The 22,227-nt window shown below is 45.5% G+C and overlaps 1 pseudogene; it reads left to right on the top strand.

Annotated features, from left to right (window-relative positions):
• Positions 1-13,613: 13,613 nt before the first annotated feature.
• Positions 13,614-22,227, top strand: part of LOC124696495 — a 45,793-nt pseudogene continuing 37,179 nt past the window's right edge.

Below are 22,227 nucleotides of genomic sequence, written 5' to 3'. Positions count from 1 at the left end.
GAATCTTCTAGTGCGCCGACCTAGTGGCCCATCTCGCCTTCAGGTATCTTCATGGGCCTCCAATTTGTCAATACCAGATAGGGCAATACTGGTTACCCGAAGGGTAATGCCCACGTCAGACCGCCATCGTCCGATCCGGGAGACCCGGACCTAGGGTTTCCCCCGGAGCAGCACAAGTGAGAGACCGCAGACTGCGACGGCGATGCCTTCAAGAAGGTAGCGGCGCGACATGTCGCCATCATCCGCCAACCGAGGTCGGAGCATGGTTTTCACCGCCAGCCGCGCATCCCCAACTCGCCAAGTGTAGTGCCAAGCCGGGCAAAGGTGATGCCTTCGACAAGGTAACGACGTCGACCGACGCTGCCATCATCCGCCAAGACCGAGGTCGAGGCTCAGTTTTCACCGGCCGCCATGACACCCCGGACTAGATCTTGCCGCCACCCTGCCGCCCACACAGCCAGAGCCACGGGCCACCGCCGCAAAGAAAACGGCACCGCTGCCACCATCCGGAGCCGCTGCTCCGGCGTCCAGGCCCCCGCCAAGACCACCGCCAGCAGCCCCTCCAGCACCGAAGGCCGCCGCCACCGAGCCGCCAGATCCCGAGAGCTACCCTCCGCCACGGACGGAGGAGCCACTGGTGAACACGATATTAGAAAATGCAAGAAATTAAAAAGCACAAAGGCGTACAAAATCACCAATACTAACTAATCAAGATAGTGTCATAATGGCACAACAGTGAAAGAACTTCCCCTGAACATCACATGAAACTTTTGCAAATTGTTTTGACGAAGTAGAAATTTGAACCAAACTGGGATCATGCTTTCTGGTACACAATAATCAGAACCAAGAGGATCTTATAATGGAAAAGGATGTAAAAACATGAGATTGGACACTGCAATTGTGTATTATGAGGACTATGGCGAATCAAGTGTGTGAGGAGGCAAGAATCAGTGCCACAAAATATTCAGATTAGAAATTATACAATAGTGCGAGCAAGGTATGCAAATAAATAAACTACAACCATTGTGTAAGATTTTGCTGACCGATTTTGTTTTGCGAAGCAGTGGTATATACCTTTATGAACACCTTCACTCAAAATAATCTGAAGATTCCAATAGTAGCACAAAGTAGATATAACCAGTTCAACAAAAAAATGCCGGGTCACATTGCTTTGTAGGATCCAGAACTACACAACGGTTTCATCCATTCATGACTTATTTATACATTGCACAAATCAAAAAATAAACATCATGGTGTATGCAAATCCAACGAATCCACCTTACTACTGAGCTTCTTAAGTGAGCTCACTTGTACACTAAGAATGTTCATTGAGTATTAGCATAAAGTATACATGTTTATTTCAAGGAGCACATATGACAATTCATATTAGCCTACAACTTGGATGGTTGGGATACGGTAATATACCACCTGTGTTTCTTTCTAAAATTATGGATTCTGCAAAAGCGTTAGCTGTAACACAGACTGCGGGCTGTGCACTACCATCAACATATTAATATTCGCCAAAAGCATAAATGATGTATCATTAGAGAACACAGAAACCTATAAGTACCTTGATATCCCTTCAATTTCTGCTTCAAGCTGCTTCAACAGTTCCCTTTCTGTGAACATCATATACAATCATTACAAGAACAAATCAAAGGACTCGGTGAGGTAGTAGGCTTGGTTCCCCGACCACACATGACACATCCAACGCGTACTCCGTCTTTGTGCACCCTCCCTATCACCAACCCCGTTTCACCGTTGATATCCTGCAACATAACCCCCAAATAAACAGTTACATGTCTTCTACACATATCATCAAACATGTTACATACATAGGTTTCTCTACATCAGAGGACACACACACAGAGAGAGAGAGAGAGAGGAACATGGAAGGAGTGCGAGAGAGAGAGAGGAACATGGAAGAAGGGGTGGAGGAGGGCAGTGTGGTACGGATGTTGCAGCTTATGATCTTCCTTCTCTTCGATGGGTGCACCCAGCTCAAGCAGTGATGGCCGCCGTCCATGAAGAAGATGAGCCGGAGAAAGGGTCGAGCAAACTGCCGATGTCACGGTAGTCCTGCCTCTTCTCGCGCGGTGTTGCGGCGGCCGTCCATGCGCATCCTGCCGATATGGACGAGCAGGTGAGATGAAGGGGGAAGAGGGCAAGATGTTGGGTGGCAGAAAGGAGGCGACCTGAGAGGAGGGTGGGGCTTGGGAGGTGAGGGAGAAGAGGTCGAGCGAGCACGAGCAGCGGCGGAGCGGGAGGGATCTAGGGGAAGAGGGAGAAGTGGATTGGGGACGAGCTATGGGAGCGGATTGGGGGAGAAAGCGGGAGAGCGATTGGCTTGTGGCGGCTAGGGTTTTCACCGTTGGTGGAGCGATTTTATATGAGGCGGTGAAAAAAATCTACGGCCAAAATTCACTGCAAGGCATAATCTAACAGACGTATATCAAATCGATATGAGCTTCCCATGTGGTTGCATCTATTATACCTTTAGATTCAATGTTGACTTGAACCCGATCTGACGCATGAATGTATGTTTCACCCAATGGTTCAACCTCCAATTGAGCTTGCTTTGCCTTCCCAACTTCAACATTTCCATGTCACTACCGTGCCCACGACTATATGTCAAAATTGACTTAACTAAGCACATTTTTTTTTGAGAATATGTATTTGGATCGAGTTGTAATATAGAACAAATGTGGATTTACTAACAACACCGAAACACCCATAGATTAGGGAGGAAATGTTGTTGCAGGAAGAGAGGGTCCACAGTGAATGCAAACACTCATTGTTGGGGCACTTGGCCTCCGTGCCATCTTGCCTATAGACTGGGACGTACACTGATTAGTTGTAAGTTGTAACGCCAAACTGTAAAATGGCCTCCCAGGAGGTGTGAATCTGTAACAAACTCTTCTATGCAATGAAAAGAAACGCAATATCATCGTGTTTTCTTGAAGAAAAAAAAGCAAACTCTCAAGTCTGAACCACATAACACGCAATGAAAAATATATGATATGACTAGCAGCAGTCAAACACCAATAGGTGAAAAGGCAGCAATACTGCTAGAAGTTCCAGACTGATATAACCTCTGAACCACCAAAAGCTATCAATTTTTTTGGAAGTGACTGCCAACCCAACAAACATCGGTGGATCAAAAAATAGCAACAAATGATACTGAAGAAAAAACCCGTTCTGAAACAATATGTGTGGTCAAAGATGTGCAAATGACTACCAATGATATACTACCAACAAATGGTATGCTCCTAGCAAATTGATCAATCGAAAAATGTAGTAAGAGAACCTCCGAGTGAAAGATGCCTACATATACATATCCTAAAAAACAAAGAGAGGTAATGCACCTATATCACCAAAACCAGCTACAAAAAAGAGAAATGAAGAGGGATCCGTATCTACCCTAGCATCTACTAGATCTCCCACCCGCTAAAGAAGAGGCTATGTAAAAAAAACAACGCTCAACTATTTCTAGAAAAGGCTGTAGAGACTAGGCGTGAGAAGGCTCAAATTAAAAAAGCATTTTAATTTGGGACGGAGTGGAGCATCAAAAGCATTTTAACTACTAACTCCATCTTAGCAAAAACAAATATTTCTGGGGTACTCCGCAAAGATTGTTCTAAACAGGCATATGAATTATGAAAAGCATACATTGCGGTAGAGTGGCAAGGCATGCATAAGGTTCTAGTTCAATTTGATTTCAATGGAAAAACTTGAACTCGCCGGACCTTTCAGGACCACTAGTATCTACTACAGGAATCATGATCAATCCGTGACACAGAGTTCGCCGCGTTCTTCGGCTGGGCGCAACAACATGTCGGCGGGACCTCCTTGTACGATGGGAGATTTCCATTGTGAATAAGAGATGTGAAGTATGACAATCCAATCTATGATGATGAGCTTGGAATCCACCACGAGAACAGTGTTTGCCAGTACGCTAGGGATTTCGCAGCTGGACTGGTGGGGCATATAATTGCCAATGTGAAGCTCAGCAGTCCACGTCGTCCAAATACGCAAAGTTTGCAGAGAGTCGGTTGTATGTGCATGTGCAATCTGATATATGGTTGTTGGATTACGGTGAAAAATTTATACAACTTCATGTGTAGTGAGTACACTCGTCTCATGAATTGATTCAAGAGGGTTATGTGTGTGTATGTGCACTTATACATTAATATTTGATAATTTCCAGCTCGAAGAGAAAGATTGGGAAAGATTCATCGGGCAAGGGAAGCTGAGGGCACAAAAGCGCTATGCAAAGGATATCAACCAAGCATGTAAGATATAATCCTTTATAACTTGTATCTCATTGTATACGTGTGCTACAACACAAACACTTCATTGCTTTATGATCCACACCTACATGGTAAGATCTGAAATCGTACAAGCAAATACGTTACAAAACAAGATACAAATAATGCAAACTGGATTTTGGAATTTACATATCACCAAACCCATGATGGAAGTTCATGAATGCTTGTATTACACAACAAAAATAACAACATTATTATCATCGCATAAATCATGTCGAAGACACCCTCCGCATGGTTTTTCTATAGTCCACACAATTTCTGAACCACTCACTCAATGGCTGTGAGACATGTATACTCCTGTATAAATAAAAAGAAACAAAGGGTTAGCTTACTACCTATGGAAAGACTAGATATTAATGTCACAGTAATGAAATATATTAGTAATATATTTTTATACGTTAGAACATTTCTAGTCAATCAATCATACTCCAGAAAGACTCCAGGGGCGCCGCCGCCATCGCGAAACTCCGTTTCGGGGGACAGAAGTCTCTGTTCCGGCATGCCGCCGGGACGGGGAATTGCCCCCGGAATTCATCTCCATCTACACCACCGCCATCTTCATCACCGTTGCTGTCTCCCATGATGAGGAGGGAGTAGTTCTCCCCCGAGGCTGAGGGCTCTACCGGTAGCTATGTGGTTCATCTCTCTCTCTCATGGTGTGATCTTTATGTGATCATGAGCTTTGTATCACTATTAATCTATGTGCTACTCTAGTGATGTTATTAAAGTAGTCTATTCCTCCTCCATGATGTAATGTTGACAGTGTGTGCATCATGTAGTACTTGGCGTAGGTTATGATTTTAATCTCTTGTAGATTATGAAGTTAACTATTACTATGATAGTATTGATGTGATCTATTCCCCCTTTCATAGCTATTGGTGACAGTGTGTATGCTATGTTAGTACTCGGTCTAAATTGCAACGATCTATTATGCACTCTAGAGGTTACTTTAATATGAACTCCGTGAAGTTGTGGAGCTTGTTTACTCCGGCTTGATGTGTGCTCTTGTAGCCCTACACACTGAATGGTGTTTGTTATCCAACAAGAGAGTGTTTGAAAGTAGCATAAGTGAAGAGAAGTTATTTATTTATGTGATCATTGTTGAGAGTGTCCACTAGTGAAAGTATGATCCCTAGGCCTTATTTCTAAGCATTGAAACACTGTTTCCAACAAGTTCTGCTATATGTTCGCTTGCTGCCATTTTTATTTCAGATTGCAATTACTACTTATAATCATCCATATTACTTGTATTTCACTATCTCTTCGCCGAACTAGTGCACCTATACATCTGACAAGTGTATTAGGTGTGTTGGGGGCACAAGAGACTTCTTGTATCTTAATTGCAGGGTTGCTTGAGAGGGATATCTTTGACCTCTACCTCCCTGAGTTCGATAAACCTTGGGTGATTCACTTAAGGGAAACTTGCTGCTGTTCTACAAACCTCTTCTCTTGGAGGCCCAACAATGTCTACAGGAATAGAAGCGTGCGTAGACATCAGCCCACCATGCCACCGAGACTCAGCGCCAACAATGTGGTAGATGAATACCACTCCACCAACATCCGCCAACATCCAGCAGCTGCTCCAAAAACGATGCCCCAAGAGGTAGAACGACGCAGGGCGCACCGCCATCGTCCGATCCGGGAGACCCGGACCTAGGGTTTCCCCCGGAGCAGCACAAGCGAGAGACTGCAGACTGCGACGACGATGCCTTCAAGAAGGTAGCGGCGCGACATGTCGCCATCATCCGCCAACCGAGGTCGGAGCACGGTTTTCACCGGCAGCCGCACATCCCCAACTCGCCAAGTGTAGTGCCAAGCCGGGCAAAGATGATGCCTTCGACAAGGTAACGACGTCGACCGACGCTGCCATCATCCGCCAAGACCGAGGTCGAGGCTCAGTTTTCACCGGCCGCCATGACACCCCGGACTAGATCTTGCCGCCACCCTGCCGCCCACACAGCCAGGGCCACGGGCCACCGCCGCAAATAAAACAGCACCGCTGCCACCATCCGGAGCCGCTGCTCCGGCGTCCAGGCCCCCGCCGAGACCACCGCCAGCAGCCCCTCCAGCACCGAAGGCCGCCGCCACCGAGCCGCCAGATCCCGAGAGCTACCCTCCGCCACGGATGGAGGAGCCACTGGTGAACACGGTATTAGAAAATGCAAGAAATTAAAAAGCACAAAGTCGTACAAAATCACCAATACTAACTAATCAAGATAGTGTCATAATGGCACAACAGTGAAAGAACTTCCCCTGAACATCACATGAAACTTTTGCAAATTGTTTTGAAGAAGTAGAAATTTACACCAAACTGGGATCATGCTTTCTGGTACACAATAATCAAAACCAAGAGGATCTTATAATGGAAAAGGATGTAAAAACATGAGATTGGACACTGAAATTGTGTAATATCAGGACTATGGCGAATCAAGTGTGTGAGGAGGCAAGGATCAGTGCCACCAAATATTCAGATTAGAAATTATACAGTAGTACGAGCAAGGCCTGCAAATAAATAAACTATAACCATTGTGTAAGATTTTGTTGACCGTTTTTTTTTTTGCCAATCAGTGGTAACCTTTATGAACACGTTTACTCAAAATAATCAGAATATTCCAATAGTAGCACAAAGTAGATATAACCAGTCCAACAAAAAATGCTCGGGTCACATTGCTTTCTAGGATCCAGAACTGCACAACGGTTTCATCCATTCATGACTTATTTATACATTGCACAAATCAAAAAATAAACATCATGGTGTATGCAAATCCAACGAATCCACCTTACTACTGAGCTTCTTAAGTGAGCTCACTTGTACACTAAGAATGTTCATTGAGTATTAGCATAAAGTATACATGTTTATTTCAAGGAGCACATATGACAATTCATATTAGCCTACAACTTGGATGGTTGGGATACGGTAATATACCACCTGTGTTTCTTTCTAAAATTATGGATTCTGCACAAGCGTTAGCTGCAACACAGACTGCGGGCTGTGCACTACCATCAACATATTAATATTCGCCAAAAGCATAAATGATGTATCATTAGAGAACACAGAAACCTATAAGTACCTTGATATCCCTTCAATTTCTGCTTCAAGCTGCTTCAACAGTTCCCTTTCTGTGAACATCGTATACAATCATTACAAGAACAAATCAAAGGACTCGGTGAGGTAGTAGGCTTGGTTCCCTGACCACACATGACACATCCAACGCGTACTCCGTCTTTGTGCACCCTCCCTATCACCAACCCCGTTTCACCGTTGATAACCTGCAAAATAACCCCCAAATAAACAGTTACATGTCTTCTACACATATCATCAAACATGTTACATACATAGGTTTCTCTACATCAGAGTACACACAAAGAGAGAGAGAGAGAGGAACATGGAAGGAGTGCGGGAGAGAGAGAGAGGAACATGGAAGAAGGGGTGGAGGAGGGCAGTGTGGTACGGATGTTGCAGCCTATGATCTTCCTTCTCTTCGATGGGTGCACCCAGCTCAAGCAGTGATGGCCGCCGTCCATGAAGAAGATGAGCCGGAGAAAGGTTCGAGCAAACTGCCGATGTCACGGTAGTCCTTCCTCTTCTCGCGCGGTGTTGAGGCGGCCGTCCATGCGCATCCTGCTGATATGGACGAGCAGGTGAGATGGAGGGGGAAGAGGGCAAGATGTTGGGTGGCAGAAAGGAGGCGACCTGAGAGGAGAGCGGGATTTGGGAGGTGAGGGAGAAGAGGTCGAGCGAGCACGAGCAGCGGCGGAGCGGGAGGGATCTAGGGGAAGAGGGAGAAGTGGATTGGGGACGAGCTATGGGAGCGGATTGGGGGAGAAAGCGGGAGAGCGATTGGCTTGTGGCGGCTAGGGTTTTCACCGTTGGTGGAGCGATTTTATATGAGGCGGTGAAAAAAATCTACGGCCAAAATTCACTGCAAGGCATAATCTAACAGACGTATATCAAATCGATATGAGCTTCCCATGTGGTTGCATCTATTATACCTTTAGATTCAATGTTGACTCGAACCCGATCTGACCCATGAATGTATGTTTCACCCAATGGTTCAACCTCCAATTGAGCTTGCTTTGCCTTCCCAACTTCAACATTTCCATGTCACTACCGTGCCCACGACTATATGTCAAAATTGACTTAACTAAGCACATTTTTTTTTGAGAATATGTATTTGGATCGAGTTGTAATATAGAACAAATGTGGATTTACTAACAACACCGAAACACCCATAGATTAGGGAGGAAATGTTGTTGCAGGAAGAGAGGGTCCACAGTGAATGCAAACACTCATTGTTGGGGCACTTGGCCTCCGTGCCATCTTGCCTATAGACTAGGACGTACACTGATTAGTTGTAAGTTGTAACGCCAAACTGTAAAATGGCCTCCCAGGAGGTGTGAATCTGTAACAAACTCTTCTATGCAATGAAAAGAAACGCAATATCATCGTGTTTTCTTGAAGAAAAAAAAGCAAACTCTCAAGTCTGAACCACATAACACGCAATGAAAAATATATGATATGACTAGCAGCAGTCAAACACCAATAGGTGAAAAGGCAGCAATACTGCTAGAAGTTCCAGACTGATATAACCTCTGAACCACCACAAGCTATCAATTTTTTTTGGAAGTGACTGCCAACCCAACAAACATCGGTGGATCAAAAAATAGCAACAAATGATACTGAAGAAAAAACCCGTTCTGAAACAATATGTGTGGTCAAAGATGTGCAAATGACTACCAATGATATACTACCAACAAATGGTATGCTCCTAGCAAATTGATCAATCGAAAAATGTAGTAAGAGAACCTCCGAGTGAAAGATGCCTACATATACATATCATAAAAAACAAAGAGGGGTAATGCGCCTATATCACCAAAACCAGCTACAAATTAAAAGAGAAATGAAGAGGGATCCGTATCTACCCTAGCATCTACTAGATCTCCCACCCGCTAAAGAAGAGGCTATGTGAAAAAAACAACGCTCAACTATTTCTAGAAAAGGCTGTAGAGACTAGGCGTGAGAAGGCTCAAATTAAAAAAGCATTTTAATTTGGGACGGAGTGGAGCATCAAAAGCATTTTAACTACTAACTCCATCTTAGCAAAAACAAATATTTCTGGGGTACTCCGCAAAGATTGTTCTAAACAGGCATATGAATTATGAAAAGCATACATTGCGGTAGCGTGGCAAGGCATGCATAAGGTTCTAGTTTAATTTGATTTCAATGGAAAAACTTGAACTCGCCGGACCTTTCAGGACCACTAGTATCTACTACAGGAATCATGATCAATCCGTGACACAGAGTTCGCCGCGTTCTTCGGCTGAGCGCAACAACATGTCGGCGGGACCTCCTTGTACGATGGGAGATTTCCATTGTGAATAAGAGATGTGAAGTATGACAATCCAATCTATGATGATGAGCTTGGAATCCACCACGAGAACAGTGTTTACCAGTACGCTAGGGATTTCGCAGCTGGACTGGTGGGGCATATAATTGCCAATGTGAAGCTCAGCAGTCCACGTCGTCCAAATACGCAGAGTTTGCAGAGAGTCGGTTGTATGTGCATGTGCAATCTGATATATGGTTGTTGGATTACGGTGAAAAATTTATACAACTTCATGTGTAGTGAGTACACTCGTCTCATGAATTGATTCAAGAGGGTTATGTGTGTGTATGTGCACTTATACATTAATATTTGATAATTTCCAGCTCGAAGAGAAAGATTGGGAAAGATTCATCGGGCAAGGGAAGCTGAGGGCACAAAGGCGCTATGCAAAGGATATCAACCAAGCATGTAAGATATAATCCTTTATAACTTGTATTACATTGTATACGTGTGCTACAACACAAACACTTCATTGCTTTATGATCCACACCTACATGGTAAGATCTGAAATCGTACAAGCAAATACGTTACAAATAATGCAAACTGGATTTTGGAATTTACATATCACCAAACCCATGATGGAAGTTCATGAATGCTTTTATTACACAACAAAAATAACAACATTATTATCATCGCATAAATCATGTCGAAGACACCCTCCGCATGGTTTTTCTATAGTCCACACAATTTCTGAACCACTCACTCAATGGCTGTGAGACATGTATACTCCTGTATAAATAAAAAGAAACAATGGGTTAGCTTACTACCTATGGAAAGACTAGATATTAATGTCACAGTAATGAAATATATTAGTAATATATTTTTATCTGTTAGAACATTTCTAGTTAATACTAACATTTCTTGGGGTGTACAATGCACTGATGTTGAGCTCTCTGTAGTTCTCGACACTGGGAGTGTTCTGGATTATTTTGTAGATGATGACTCCATGTGCTGAAGCAAACTGTCCGGTACCACCCATAATTATCAGCTCGCCTGCATCGCCTAGCATCCCCATCACTCCAAGTGTGGAACTAGGGAACCTATTTTAGGTATACAAAGTTATATCACGGAAGAACATAGGGCAAAATGAATAATTGTTGGCATCCGAAACTCGCAATACAGTTGTACTACCTCTATCATAAATGGACATCGGAGATTTGTCTAAATTTAGATATATCTAGACGTTATTTAGTGTCTAGATACATCTAAGATTTATACAAAACTCAGACATCTATTTATGATCAGAGGGAGTATTATTTCTTTGCCACTATGTTAATTACCTGGAACCCTGCTGGAACACTATACTGAAGTAACTGAAGATTACTACATCCGGAACTCCACTCGACAATGGCATGCCTAGCGCTTTCATGCCTTTTGCACGGGCGACGATAGTTGCGTTTGGTTGAGGTGCATCAACTACGGTGTAATCAACAACAACCGTTGTTCCAAACCCTCCAGTAGCGGGGGATTTAATCGTCACTACCTGGTTGCTTCTTGGGTCGGGTTCAACGATTTGATGCATGTACAACCGCAAATTTAGCTCACACTCACAAGAAATACTTGGGCATGAGAGCGATGTGTAGGGCATGGCTAGTAAGATGAAGAGAATGGGTAGGGCAAAGCTAGGGCTGGCCATGGCTAGCATGGTTTGCTCTATGACTGTTAGAGCAGGTCTAACAGACCCCTTAAAAGCCCCAACCCCGTAAAATAACCGCCGATATACGGGGTAGAGCTTTACCCGGCCGTCTAGCAGACCCCGTAAATCCGCCCCCGGTATCGAATTTTTACAGTTTTGGGTACGGGGCGGCTCCTCGCCCCTTACAAGTACAGGGTGGGAGGCCGAATACGGGCGAACCCCTAGTCGTGGCGGGCTGAATTTTCAGGAAATCAACTGTTCATCGCGCCGGTCGCGGCCGAGGCGGCGTCGCGTGACGGGCCGTGGCGGCCGGAGGCCGGTGCATGGCATGGCGCGACGAGCAGCCAGCGAGCCGGAGGGCGCGACGAGCGACAGCAGGCCGTGGCGGGCGGGGGCGGCCGGAGGCCTCGGGCGGCCGGAGCGGGGCCGGGCGTCGCGGGGCGGCCGGAGCGTCGCGGGGCCGGAGCGGGGCGGGGCCGGGCGTCGCGGGGGCGGCCGGAGCGGGGTCGGAGCGTGGCGGGCGGGGCCGGGGCGTCGCGGGGCGGCCGGAGCGGAGACGAGGCGGCCAGGCCGTGGCGGGGCGTGGCGGGCGAGGGCGGCCGGGCCATGGCGGGCGGGGCGGCCGGCGGCCGGTGCGGGCGGGGGCGGCCGGTGCGGGGGCGGGGCGGCCGGAGCGGAGACGCGATTTGGCCATGGCCTGCAGGTGCTCGCGAGGTGGAAGAAGAAGAGAAGGAAGATGAGGAAAGAAAAAAAAATTTAATGTGGCATATTCTTGGAATATGCTTTTTTACCGTTTAGGGATACGGGGTCTGCTAGCTCGTCCGAGTTTTTGGCCGGCGAAAACTGGATACAAGGCCCTCTACTCGCGTTTTAAGGGGCGAAAAAATACGGGGCCTGTTAGACATGCTCTTAGGAAGAGAAGGCTATACTTAGATATACTGTATGCTTCTTTCTCTGGCGCTGTGCGAGAAGAAGAGGGCTCGTATATATATTGCATCATTGTATTTTTTTTCGTGTGACCTTTCGAGCTTGGATACAATTTTGTACAGCTCTGGCTGGCCTTTCGAGCATCGATAGTACCAATCTTTCAAGTGATACAACGTTATACCTGCTCTACCATTCTTCTTGACCAAAGTTGGGAAGTAATTGCATTTGTCATTAATTAATCATCCAAATTAGTCTTGACCGTACTTAGTGTTTTACAAATGCCAGCTTGTTTGTCCTATCTAGTGCTGCTATCAACGACCACATGCTAATCTCCACCCTTGGGTTAGCATATATGTTTTTCAGGATTTTTTTTTTGGGGTTTTCAAGTCGAGCTGTGCACAGCTAAATATTGCTCAAATGTTGCAAAAGAGCAAGGGACAGTTTAGTTCGTATATCTTCACTGTATGTTTACTGCTATGTGATAAAAACTTAGCATGTTGGACAGAAAAAAGTACGTGAGCATCAATTAATCCTGGCCGGCACCAATGGAAGCATATGCCATTTTTTGTCATTTCGTGGGCGGCTCTAGCATTCTTCTTGACGGAAGTTAGGAAGAGTAGCCACAGTTTGTCTTTAATTAATATATCCAAATTAAACCTAACCATACTCATTGTTTTACAAACGAGATCCACGCCTTATCGGAGGTGAACAACTCCACATAGATAGGCTTCCAAATATTATCATAAAACTCATCACAACTACTTCATCTGTTAGGGATTATAAGGCCGGTGTGTATTCATAGGTCATAAATTTAACTAACGTAATACAAAATATATATTACAAAACAAATATCATTATAAAGTTTAGTTGTTCTACTTTATAATGATATAATTTGTATATTATACAATGCATGTTATGTCGGTCAAATTGACAATGTAGAGATACACGCCAACCTTATAATCCCTAACGGAAGGAGAAGAAAACAAAGCACGGCTCATATAGCAAAGCTTCACCAAGTGTGCCGGCAACATGTCTCTTACATGGATTACCTCTATCCTGGAATAAGTCTGCACGGACTGGAAGGGCGGTTTCCCTTGCGAGACAGAGTATCAAAATTGTCGAGAAGGTAGACGAAAAAAGCATGAACCGGAATCATGTCAAAGTCGATGAGCGTACTTATCGATGCAAGCAAATTACAAGCCCCCAGGGCTTCTACGTTCCTACAACCATAGACAGAGAGGACAATCTCATCACCACTAGGGAAAAGGCTAGGCGCGGCGCACCGTTTTTTGCTACCCATGACGCACCCACGTGCGCCACGCCTAACAGGTACCCATGGCGTATGGTTCGATGCGACACGCATATAGCCGTGGCGTACTTCGTGGTGCGCCACATGGTGCGCCATGAGTGTTTTTTTAAAATTATTTTTTGAAACCATAGATCTACATCTAGATCTGATGACGGTTTTACGATTAGACCCCCGCACTGTCAAACATTTTTGCCATCGGATGCTCATCGTCGTCGGGAGGTGCATGGTCGATCTCCGGCGTTCATGGAAGGGGTGGAGCAGGGCATGGTCGGTCGTTCGTCGGCGTCCATTGGCAGGGCGGATTTCCCCCCTGCTTGTCATTCAAAAATAGGAATGGACTTGCCATATTCCTATGTAATACATTCCCATGCCCTTTAAGGAAATCAACATGGGCTGAACCCACATTTTATTTTTCCTTTGGGAAGTTCATAGTTCAAATATTTTTGTGTGTTGAAATCCTGTGGGGTTTCACACCTCAACGAAATTCCACTGAGATATTTTCTGTTGCTGAGTTCCAAAGAGGCTCAGTTTGAAAATGAACATGTTTGTGCCACGTTTTGCACCAACAAGGCAACCATACTCACATTCAGTCTCTACATATCCTCATTCTGCCTCAGTTGGTGGATAAGTAAAAAAGAACTTCGGTATCTGCACTTAAAAAAGCTCATTCCTCAGGGCGACAATAAAAATCTTAAACTTGCTATACAAGTCGCACATACCTATGAAAATTTAACAACTTGTTGCATTAATTAGTAAAAGCTTCAGGGAAGTAGGATATTATCTTCTTCACAGGTCACCAGTTGTGTATTCTATGCTTGGACTGTTGGACACATTTCTTTGCTCATCGCTTCCTGCTATACTTCATTCTCCTGTCATATTTATATTACCATGTAGCCTGTGCAGCGCTGGTTTAATTGATTGTTTGTCATTGAAAGAAGCAATTCTTGTAATTTCAGTCAATTAGTAATTTTTGTTCTATTTTTCCAGTATCTCCAAAGCTGTTACCGTTTAAGGTTTATATACTTTGTCCATGTTGCTTGGTTGTTAATTCATCAATTCAATATACTTGTAGAAGTTCAATCTGAAAGAAAAAATTGCTTATATATTACAAATTTGTAATGCAGCAGTGGAAATGGCTCAGCTTATATGTGGTGGCTGCCAAACTTTGCTGATGTACACCCGTAATGCAGACACTGTGAGATGCTAATGTTCCAGTACAGTCAATCTTGTCAGATCAGGTAATGCTAATTCTGCTCACTAGTCATCAACCCGTGCATCGCACGGGCTACATATGCCCACAAATCGATATATTAAAATTCTTTATTACAAATATTAAGCATGCCTAATTTCCTCAGCTTATCTTCTTTAATTAACTGAATTATTTGTATACATATCAAGATATTCTAGTTTAAATATATATTCATGTTCTAACATTGTCTTCATCGTCTATGGTTTCTTTTCTTAGCATGATATTTCTATAATGTTCCTTATATTCTTGCAGATAGTACTATCCACCTTACAACTTACATGCAACTAATGAAGGAGCACATTTACTTACATTGTCCCGGGGTTGACTGCAATTGTAGAAGTCTTCGGTATATTGTGTGCCTCAGTTTTACATGATAATTCCTTTTATTTTCTGATAGTTAAAAGATAAAGCCAAGTTGTGTTACCCCATCTGAAACGGCAGGCAGGCTAGAACACACAAAGGACAATATCATGCCATTCTCAGCCTGTTTAGCAGTATAACAGATCAGTGAAAAAAGTAGTAGTTCTAATATAAGTTCCAAAAACAAATTAAATATTGTTCAGTCGTCATACCTAGAAGTCCCACTGTTGCGGTGACAAACAATTCTCCAAACCGGCACATGCATGGCATCTAAATCCGAATAAATAGATGTAGCTTGTCAAAAGTGCATCATGCAGTGTATCAAATTTCAACGCACAAATATGCAATTGTATAGGCATAAATATATAGGCAGATTACCTGCTTCACTTTTCTTGCGAAATCATCTCCATGCTACAACAAAAATCTAATTATAAAGCAGGCCCAGGCCCAGGCCCAGATGGAAGCAACCAATATTTTGTTTAATAAAAGAATCACTCTAGAAGAACGTTTTAGAGTATGTGCATGTTAATAGAGACCATGCAGCATGTCGAGCTTACCATGATTTATTTAAAAATCCCAAAGGACGTCTCCCAATGTCCTTACCGGCAACAGATTTCTGCGCATATTTGCCCTAAAAAATGTATCGAGACAATGCCTACTTAAGTCGAGACTTGATTTGTATCCACATAGGCAATTTTAGCTTGATAAACAATTCGGGCATAAAATACAGAATCTGGTAATAGCTCAGATCATATAAACACTCAATATAAAGATTCTAATTCCTATTTGCAGTCAGTGTAAATAATTAGGTTAATACATACATCATAAATATTCATATTTAGATGATGGAAGGCATAAATTTGCTAATTTGGTGCACTAACAGTGTGTGGCCATTAGCAATCTAGGTAACTCATAGTTGTAGGTGACGAAAAGCATGTAAAACCTAATAGCTAAAACTTTCAAATTATATTCTTTGAGTGACCGCTCCAAACTATAAATATCGGACTTAAAGGAAATGTCATATGAATTGTTAGAAACTGAATATTGGAAATCCATCTGCTGCAGCGTTGGCAGGTGGCTCTTTAGGTCCCGCCACCGCTCCGGCAACATTATGGATGATCCAAATGTAATCAGTGCCCTATTCATTTTTTCAATCACGTGTCCTTAATAAGCACTTATGGTTGATAAATTTCATCCAGTATTCATAGTCATACAATCTCCGATGAAAATGCACGTAACTCATCACGCTCTATTTTATCCCATCATGGCGTGTACCCGCTGCGTTGGCCTCTATGACTTAATCTATGTGATGAAATAATGCATGGATAGACCTGTAGATATACAGCGAACCTGCGGCAATAATAATTTTTTTTCGTAGATCAGGAACAATATTATGAATCTTTCCCTTGGTAATATCAACAGCAGCCTCGGCAGCTACTTGGAAAAATCGTGTGCGTGTGCAACAGTATTTTGATTTTTTGTGATCTCCCTTCTTTCCTCTGGCTCATAATCCATGTTCAGGAGTATTATTGCAGCTAGACTTAAGTTTTTTATTTGTTTGTTGAAGATTTCAGATAATTTGTGGAATTCTGCTAATGAATTCAACAAAGCTGTAAAATAGTGCAGTGTATTTTATGGATGGGGATTTACCTGCCTGCGACGGCAGCGCAGTTCGTGTACTCGGCAGCCATGCCGACGATGACGGCCGCTTAATCTGTTCCAAACTGTTGATGTGTAATCTTCTTGGAGCAGCAATCATGAGATTTCTTAGAGCCTGGAAAGATCCTGAATCTTTTTAGAGCGGATTCTATATATGCTTCTCTCCTTGTGGCACACGTGATCTCTCCTTGGGTCTGCCTAGTTGCTAGCACCTAGGAAAAGCTGACGGGATATAGAGATTGAAGATGGAAAGGATTGGAGGAGGCCAGATTGGCTTTAGTGCACTGGTGGAGAACAGACCTTTCGTCCCAAACTTCTGGGAGCAACAGTCCCGTTTTTGAACCAAACCGGGTCCAATGAGGGGTACTAGTCCCGGTTCACCGTGGAAACCCTTTGGTCCCAGTCCGTTTGGGGTCTTTTATCCCGGTTCGTAATACCAACCGGGACTAAAGGGTTGGTCTCTGGGGCAAAAGCCATTAGTCTCGGTTCGTATTACCAACCGGGACTAAAGGTGGCTCCTCCACACACCCCCTGGATCGCCTTTTTAACACTGTAAAATAGAAAAGAAAATGATAGAAAATTTAAAAAATAAAATGTTTTCAGATTCTTGTATGTTATGCAACCTACTATTAGGGGAAATTAACAAATTTGAATTTTCACTTTTTTTTGCAAAAAAGGTTTGAAAAATGGTAAAACCGCATTAACTTTTGCATACGACATCGAAAAAAAACGTATAATATATCAAAATCATCGTGGGGAAAAGTTACATCCGAATTCACAGTAGTACTTGGCGTAGGTTATGATTGTAATCTCTTGTAGATTATGAAGTTAACTATTACTATGATAGTATTGATGTGATCTATTCCCCCTTTCATAGCTATTGGTGACAGTATGTATGCTATGTTAGTACTCGGTCTAAATTGCAACGATCTATTATGCACTCTAGAGGTTACTTTAATATGAACTCCGTGAAGTTGTGGAGCTTGTTTACTCCGGCTTGAGGTGTGCTCTTGTAGCCCTACACAATGAATGGTGTTTGTTATCCAACAAGAGAGTGTTTGAAAGTAGCACAAGTGAAGAGAAGTTATTTATTTATGTGATCATTGTTGAGAGTGTCCACTAGTGAAAGTATGATCCCTAGGCCTTGTTTCTAAGCATTGAAACACCGTTTCCAACAAGTTCTGCTATATGTTCGCTTGCTGCCATTTTTATTTCAGATTGCAATTACTACTTATAATCATCCATATTACTTGTATTTCACTATCTCTTCGCCGAACTAGGACACCTATACATCTGACAAGTGTATTAGGTGTGTTGGGGACACAAGAGACTTCTTGTATCTTAATTGCAGGCTTGCTTGAGAGGGATATCTTTGACCTCTACCTCCCTGAGTTCGATAAACCTTGGGTGATTCACTTAAGGGAAACTTGCTGCTGTTCTACAAACCTCTGCTCTTGGAGGCCCAACACTGTCTACAGGAATAGAAGCGTGCGTAGACATCAGCCCACCATGCCACCGAGACTCAGCGCCAACAATGTGGTAGATGAATACCACTCCACCAACATCCGCCAACATCCAGCAGCTGCTCCAAAAACGATGCCCCAAGAGGTAGAACGATCGTCCGATCCGGGAGACCCGGACCTAGGGTTTCCCCCGGAGCAGCACAAGTGAGAGACCGCAGACTGCGACGGCGATGCCTTCAAGAAGGTAGCGGCGCGACATGTCGCCATCATCCGCCAACCGAGGTCGGAGCATGGTTTTCACCGCCAGCCGCGCATCCCCAACTCGCCAAGTGTAGTGCCAAGCCGGGCAAAGATGATGCCTTCGACAAGGTAACGACGTCGACCGACGCTGCCATCATCCGCCAAGACCGAGGTCGAGGCTCAGTTTTCACCGGCCGCCATGACACCCCGGACTAGATCTTGCCGCCACCCTGCCGCCCACACAGCCAGGGCCACGGGCCACCGCCGCAAAGAAAACGGCACCGCTGCCACCATCCGGAGCCGCTGCTCCGGCGTCCAGGCCCCCGCCGAGACAACCGCCAGCAGCCCCTCCAGCACCGAAGGCCGCCGCCACCGAGCCGCCAGATCCCGAGTGTCGTTGCCTAATCGACGGTACCTCGGAGGAGGGATCCTCACGAGGGGGAGAAGAGGTAGGGGCCATAGGGCGGAGTGCACACGGGACGGTGGTACGCGAGTTACCCAGCTTCGGAACACCTGCACGATGACGGGGCCTACTGTTGCTTGTCCGGAATTATCCGGGCGCTTTCGCGTTGTTACAATGAGTTGTGGTTGTGCCTCTAGGGCTCCCGGGATCCGGCTTATAAAGGCGCACGGATCTAGGGTTTACATGGAGAGTCCTAGCCGGATTACGGATAGCCTAACTACGGTACAATATCTTGCCGTGCACGTCACGGATCCGCCTTCCATATATGTCGTATCGGATCCGGGTTCCTCATGGGCCTCCATGGATCCGGGTTACTCCTAATGTCGGTACGGATCCGGCTTACCGATCTCGGGCTGGACTTCTTCCTTCATGATCAACAAGCAAGTGGGCCGCCCGATGGGCCACATGCCTCATCACCATCTGTGGGCCACCCGGGCTTGCCGGATCTAGGCACTGTCGATGGTACACCCATGAAGTATACCCACAACAGTAGCCCCCAGAGTTCTCCGAGTTTCGCCTGCAGTTTCCGCCTTGCCGATCCAACACAATCTCCGGCAAACGTTGGTAACGCGGAGAAACTTGAAGAGCTCCAACTTTGCATTTTCTTCTTCTTTCCAACTTATAGCCGGATAATGCTCCCATCCCGCGGGACTTCATCCATCGACGTTCCAAAGAACATTTCCGGGTTACTCCCTGCTCGAACGAGAGCCAACTTATCCTCACGGAATTACCCGGAATCTTAAAAGACTCAAACAGTCCCGGAAATCTTTCACCTTCAGATCAAACTTAACAACGGAAGTTCCTCATTTCCCGCGCACAACTTCCTCATTTCCCGCGCTAAATTTTCGCAGACGCAAATCTTCAGCCGGAATTTTCGGGAGTGCATGGTCAAGTCACCTCCACATCGTTTTACCGCAGTTGACCTAAACACGTGTCCTCCATCTAACGGCGTGACCGTTCAGTTTCCACCGTCGGATCTGGATCCCGAATCTCCGCGCGTGGCCTATAAATACCCCGCGGCCCGGTGAAAAATCCATTCTTTTACCTCTCTTCTCCACCTCGTCTTCCTCCTCGCGCCGCGCCGCCCACCAGATCTTGACTCCGGCGAGCTTTGCCACGGTGAGCTCCTCGCGCCGCCAAACCAAGGCTCCCCTCGCGCCAAGATTCTCACGTTTGAACGAGAAATTCGCTCCGCCGCCGATTCGTGGTTACGCAGGACGATTTCCTTCAAGTTCGGCGACCTCATCTTCGCCGGAGCTCCGTCGAACCACCGCGCCATTAGCGGTAAGTACGCCGGCCTCGTAGAAGATAACTTAGTGTAGAAGATAGCCTTAGCGATCCGGGTACTCAAATACTTTGTATGGGTGCAGCCGGAAGCATGCCACTCGAATCGTCGCATTGTACTAGTAGCTCTCCGAGTAGCCCGGATCCCAACCAAATAGAACCCATATGCCCGGATCCCATATCATTCCTGCCACCATATATTTCCGACATCAGACTAGCTCAACCTTTTTCCGCATCTTCTAGCACCGCTCCAGGCCGGATCCCTTCCCTCCAAGAGCTCCAAGAAGAACTCGAGGGGCAAGCTCGGATGGCAGCAAAGGTGCAGGAGACGGAAAACAAGAAGGCGTCCAAGGCCCGGATCCGCGAAGGAGAACGGGGTCAATGGTGGCCTTGCGAAACTACCGACGTGGAGCTTAGGGAGCTCCAGAACGAAGGAATGATCTCCGCACATTGGAGTTTCACTCGTGATTCCGACGTCCCCAAGCCAGAAGCCGGAGAAATAGTCATGACCAAGGCTTGGGTGGAACGCGGACTTTCACTTCCCTGTTCGGAGTTTTTTCTCTCTATCCTCAACACCTACGGGCTCCAGCCCCACAACATCTACCCAAATTCATACCTTCTCTTGTCCAACTTCGTGACTCTCTGCGCTCCTCGTACCAAGATCTGGAAATGAAACTAACGGAGGCGGAACTAAAGAGGGAGGAGGCCGAAAAGCAGCTGGCGGAGAAAAATTCCGAGTTCATCAGGGAAAAGGGCGAGCTGAAATTGAAGATAAATGTTGACAGTGAGACCATCAAATGTCAGCAAAAAGAGCTCAATGGACTCCGGAAGTATATGGAGACCGCGGAACAGCACTGGGATTTGCTCAATGAGAACATCTTGGGTACCGATACTGGAACCTTGCCCAAATATTTGTTCCGACGTTTTACTTTATGCTCAAAATTGTATGCTTATATCCTGACTGTTTTATGCAGAGCCGCTTGGGTATTCGGAAGAGCGCCGGAATTTGTACCCACGGGATGACCTTCTTCAACTTGCAGGCGATGACTGCAAAGATCTCATCTCCGCCTCCCGCAAGATATGTTATAACTTATCCATCAAGAGGAGCCGCACTTGCGACGTCCGGAAACTTATTAGAAAGATGGATGTTCTGCCGGAGCTAGTGACGGATCTGCAAGCATCATCAGCCCGAGGCGCAGCTGCAATGGCCTTGACCATGTGCCTAGCACATAATGCGGATCTTGATCTTGATCAGGTAACCACGGGCGTTCCTCCGGATGCGGATGTTAGCGCGCTACTGGATGCAGTGAGCGGCTACGACACCCGTATTGCGCGCAGGATCCGGCACGAGGAATTCTACGACAAGGTCGTCCTTCCTGCGGACGAGCCCTTAGAAGCGGAACTTCAGAAGGAGCTTGCTGCCAAGGCGCGACCTGCGGAATCCGGAACCCAGTTTACCTGGACCAGCTCCAAGGATGCTCCCCAAGAGGAACCCAAGACCAGCACTGCTGCTTCTGAAAAAGAAAGTGATGAAGACGTGTCTTCTCCGGCCGAAGGCGCCAAGGAAAAAGATCCAGAGGGCAAGACTTCTCCGGCTAAGGGGGAGTGAAAACTTTTATTCCTGCGGGAAAAACAATGCATCATTTTGGCCCCAGCGAGGGTTTGGAATAAGACTTTAAATTCTTAAGTAGCTAGGAACGAAACGATTATGCATGGGGCGGAAACACTTATCCTGCTATCCGTTTAATATTATGTGCATGTTTCGTTTTATGTCGGAAAGCAAGTGCTGATTTCGTTATTTTCCGGCTTGCCCGCTTGACCTTCCACGAGCCGGAAAACCTTAGCCGGAAATGCTCGCCGGCGGCGACGAAGCCCAATGGCAATCCGTCCATAACCGCGGAAACAAGCCCCCAGGCATAGGT

This window comes from Lolium rigidum, chromosome 3, assembly GCF_022539505.1.
Source record: "Lolium rigidum isolate FL_2022 chromosome 3, APGP_CSIRO_Lrig_0.1, whole genome shotgun sequence".
Lineage (NCBI taxonomy): Eukaryota > Viridiplantae > Streptophyta > Magnoliopsida > Poales > Poaceae > Lolium > Lolium rigidum.
This window is presented reverse-complemented; position numbering and strand designations above follow the sequence as displayed.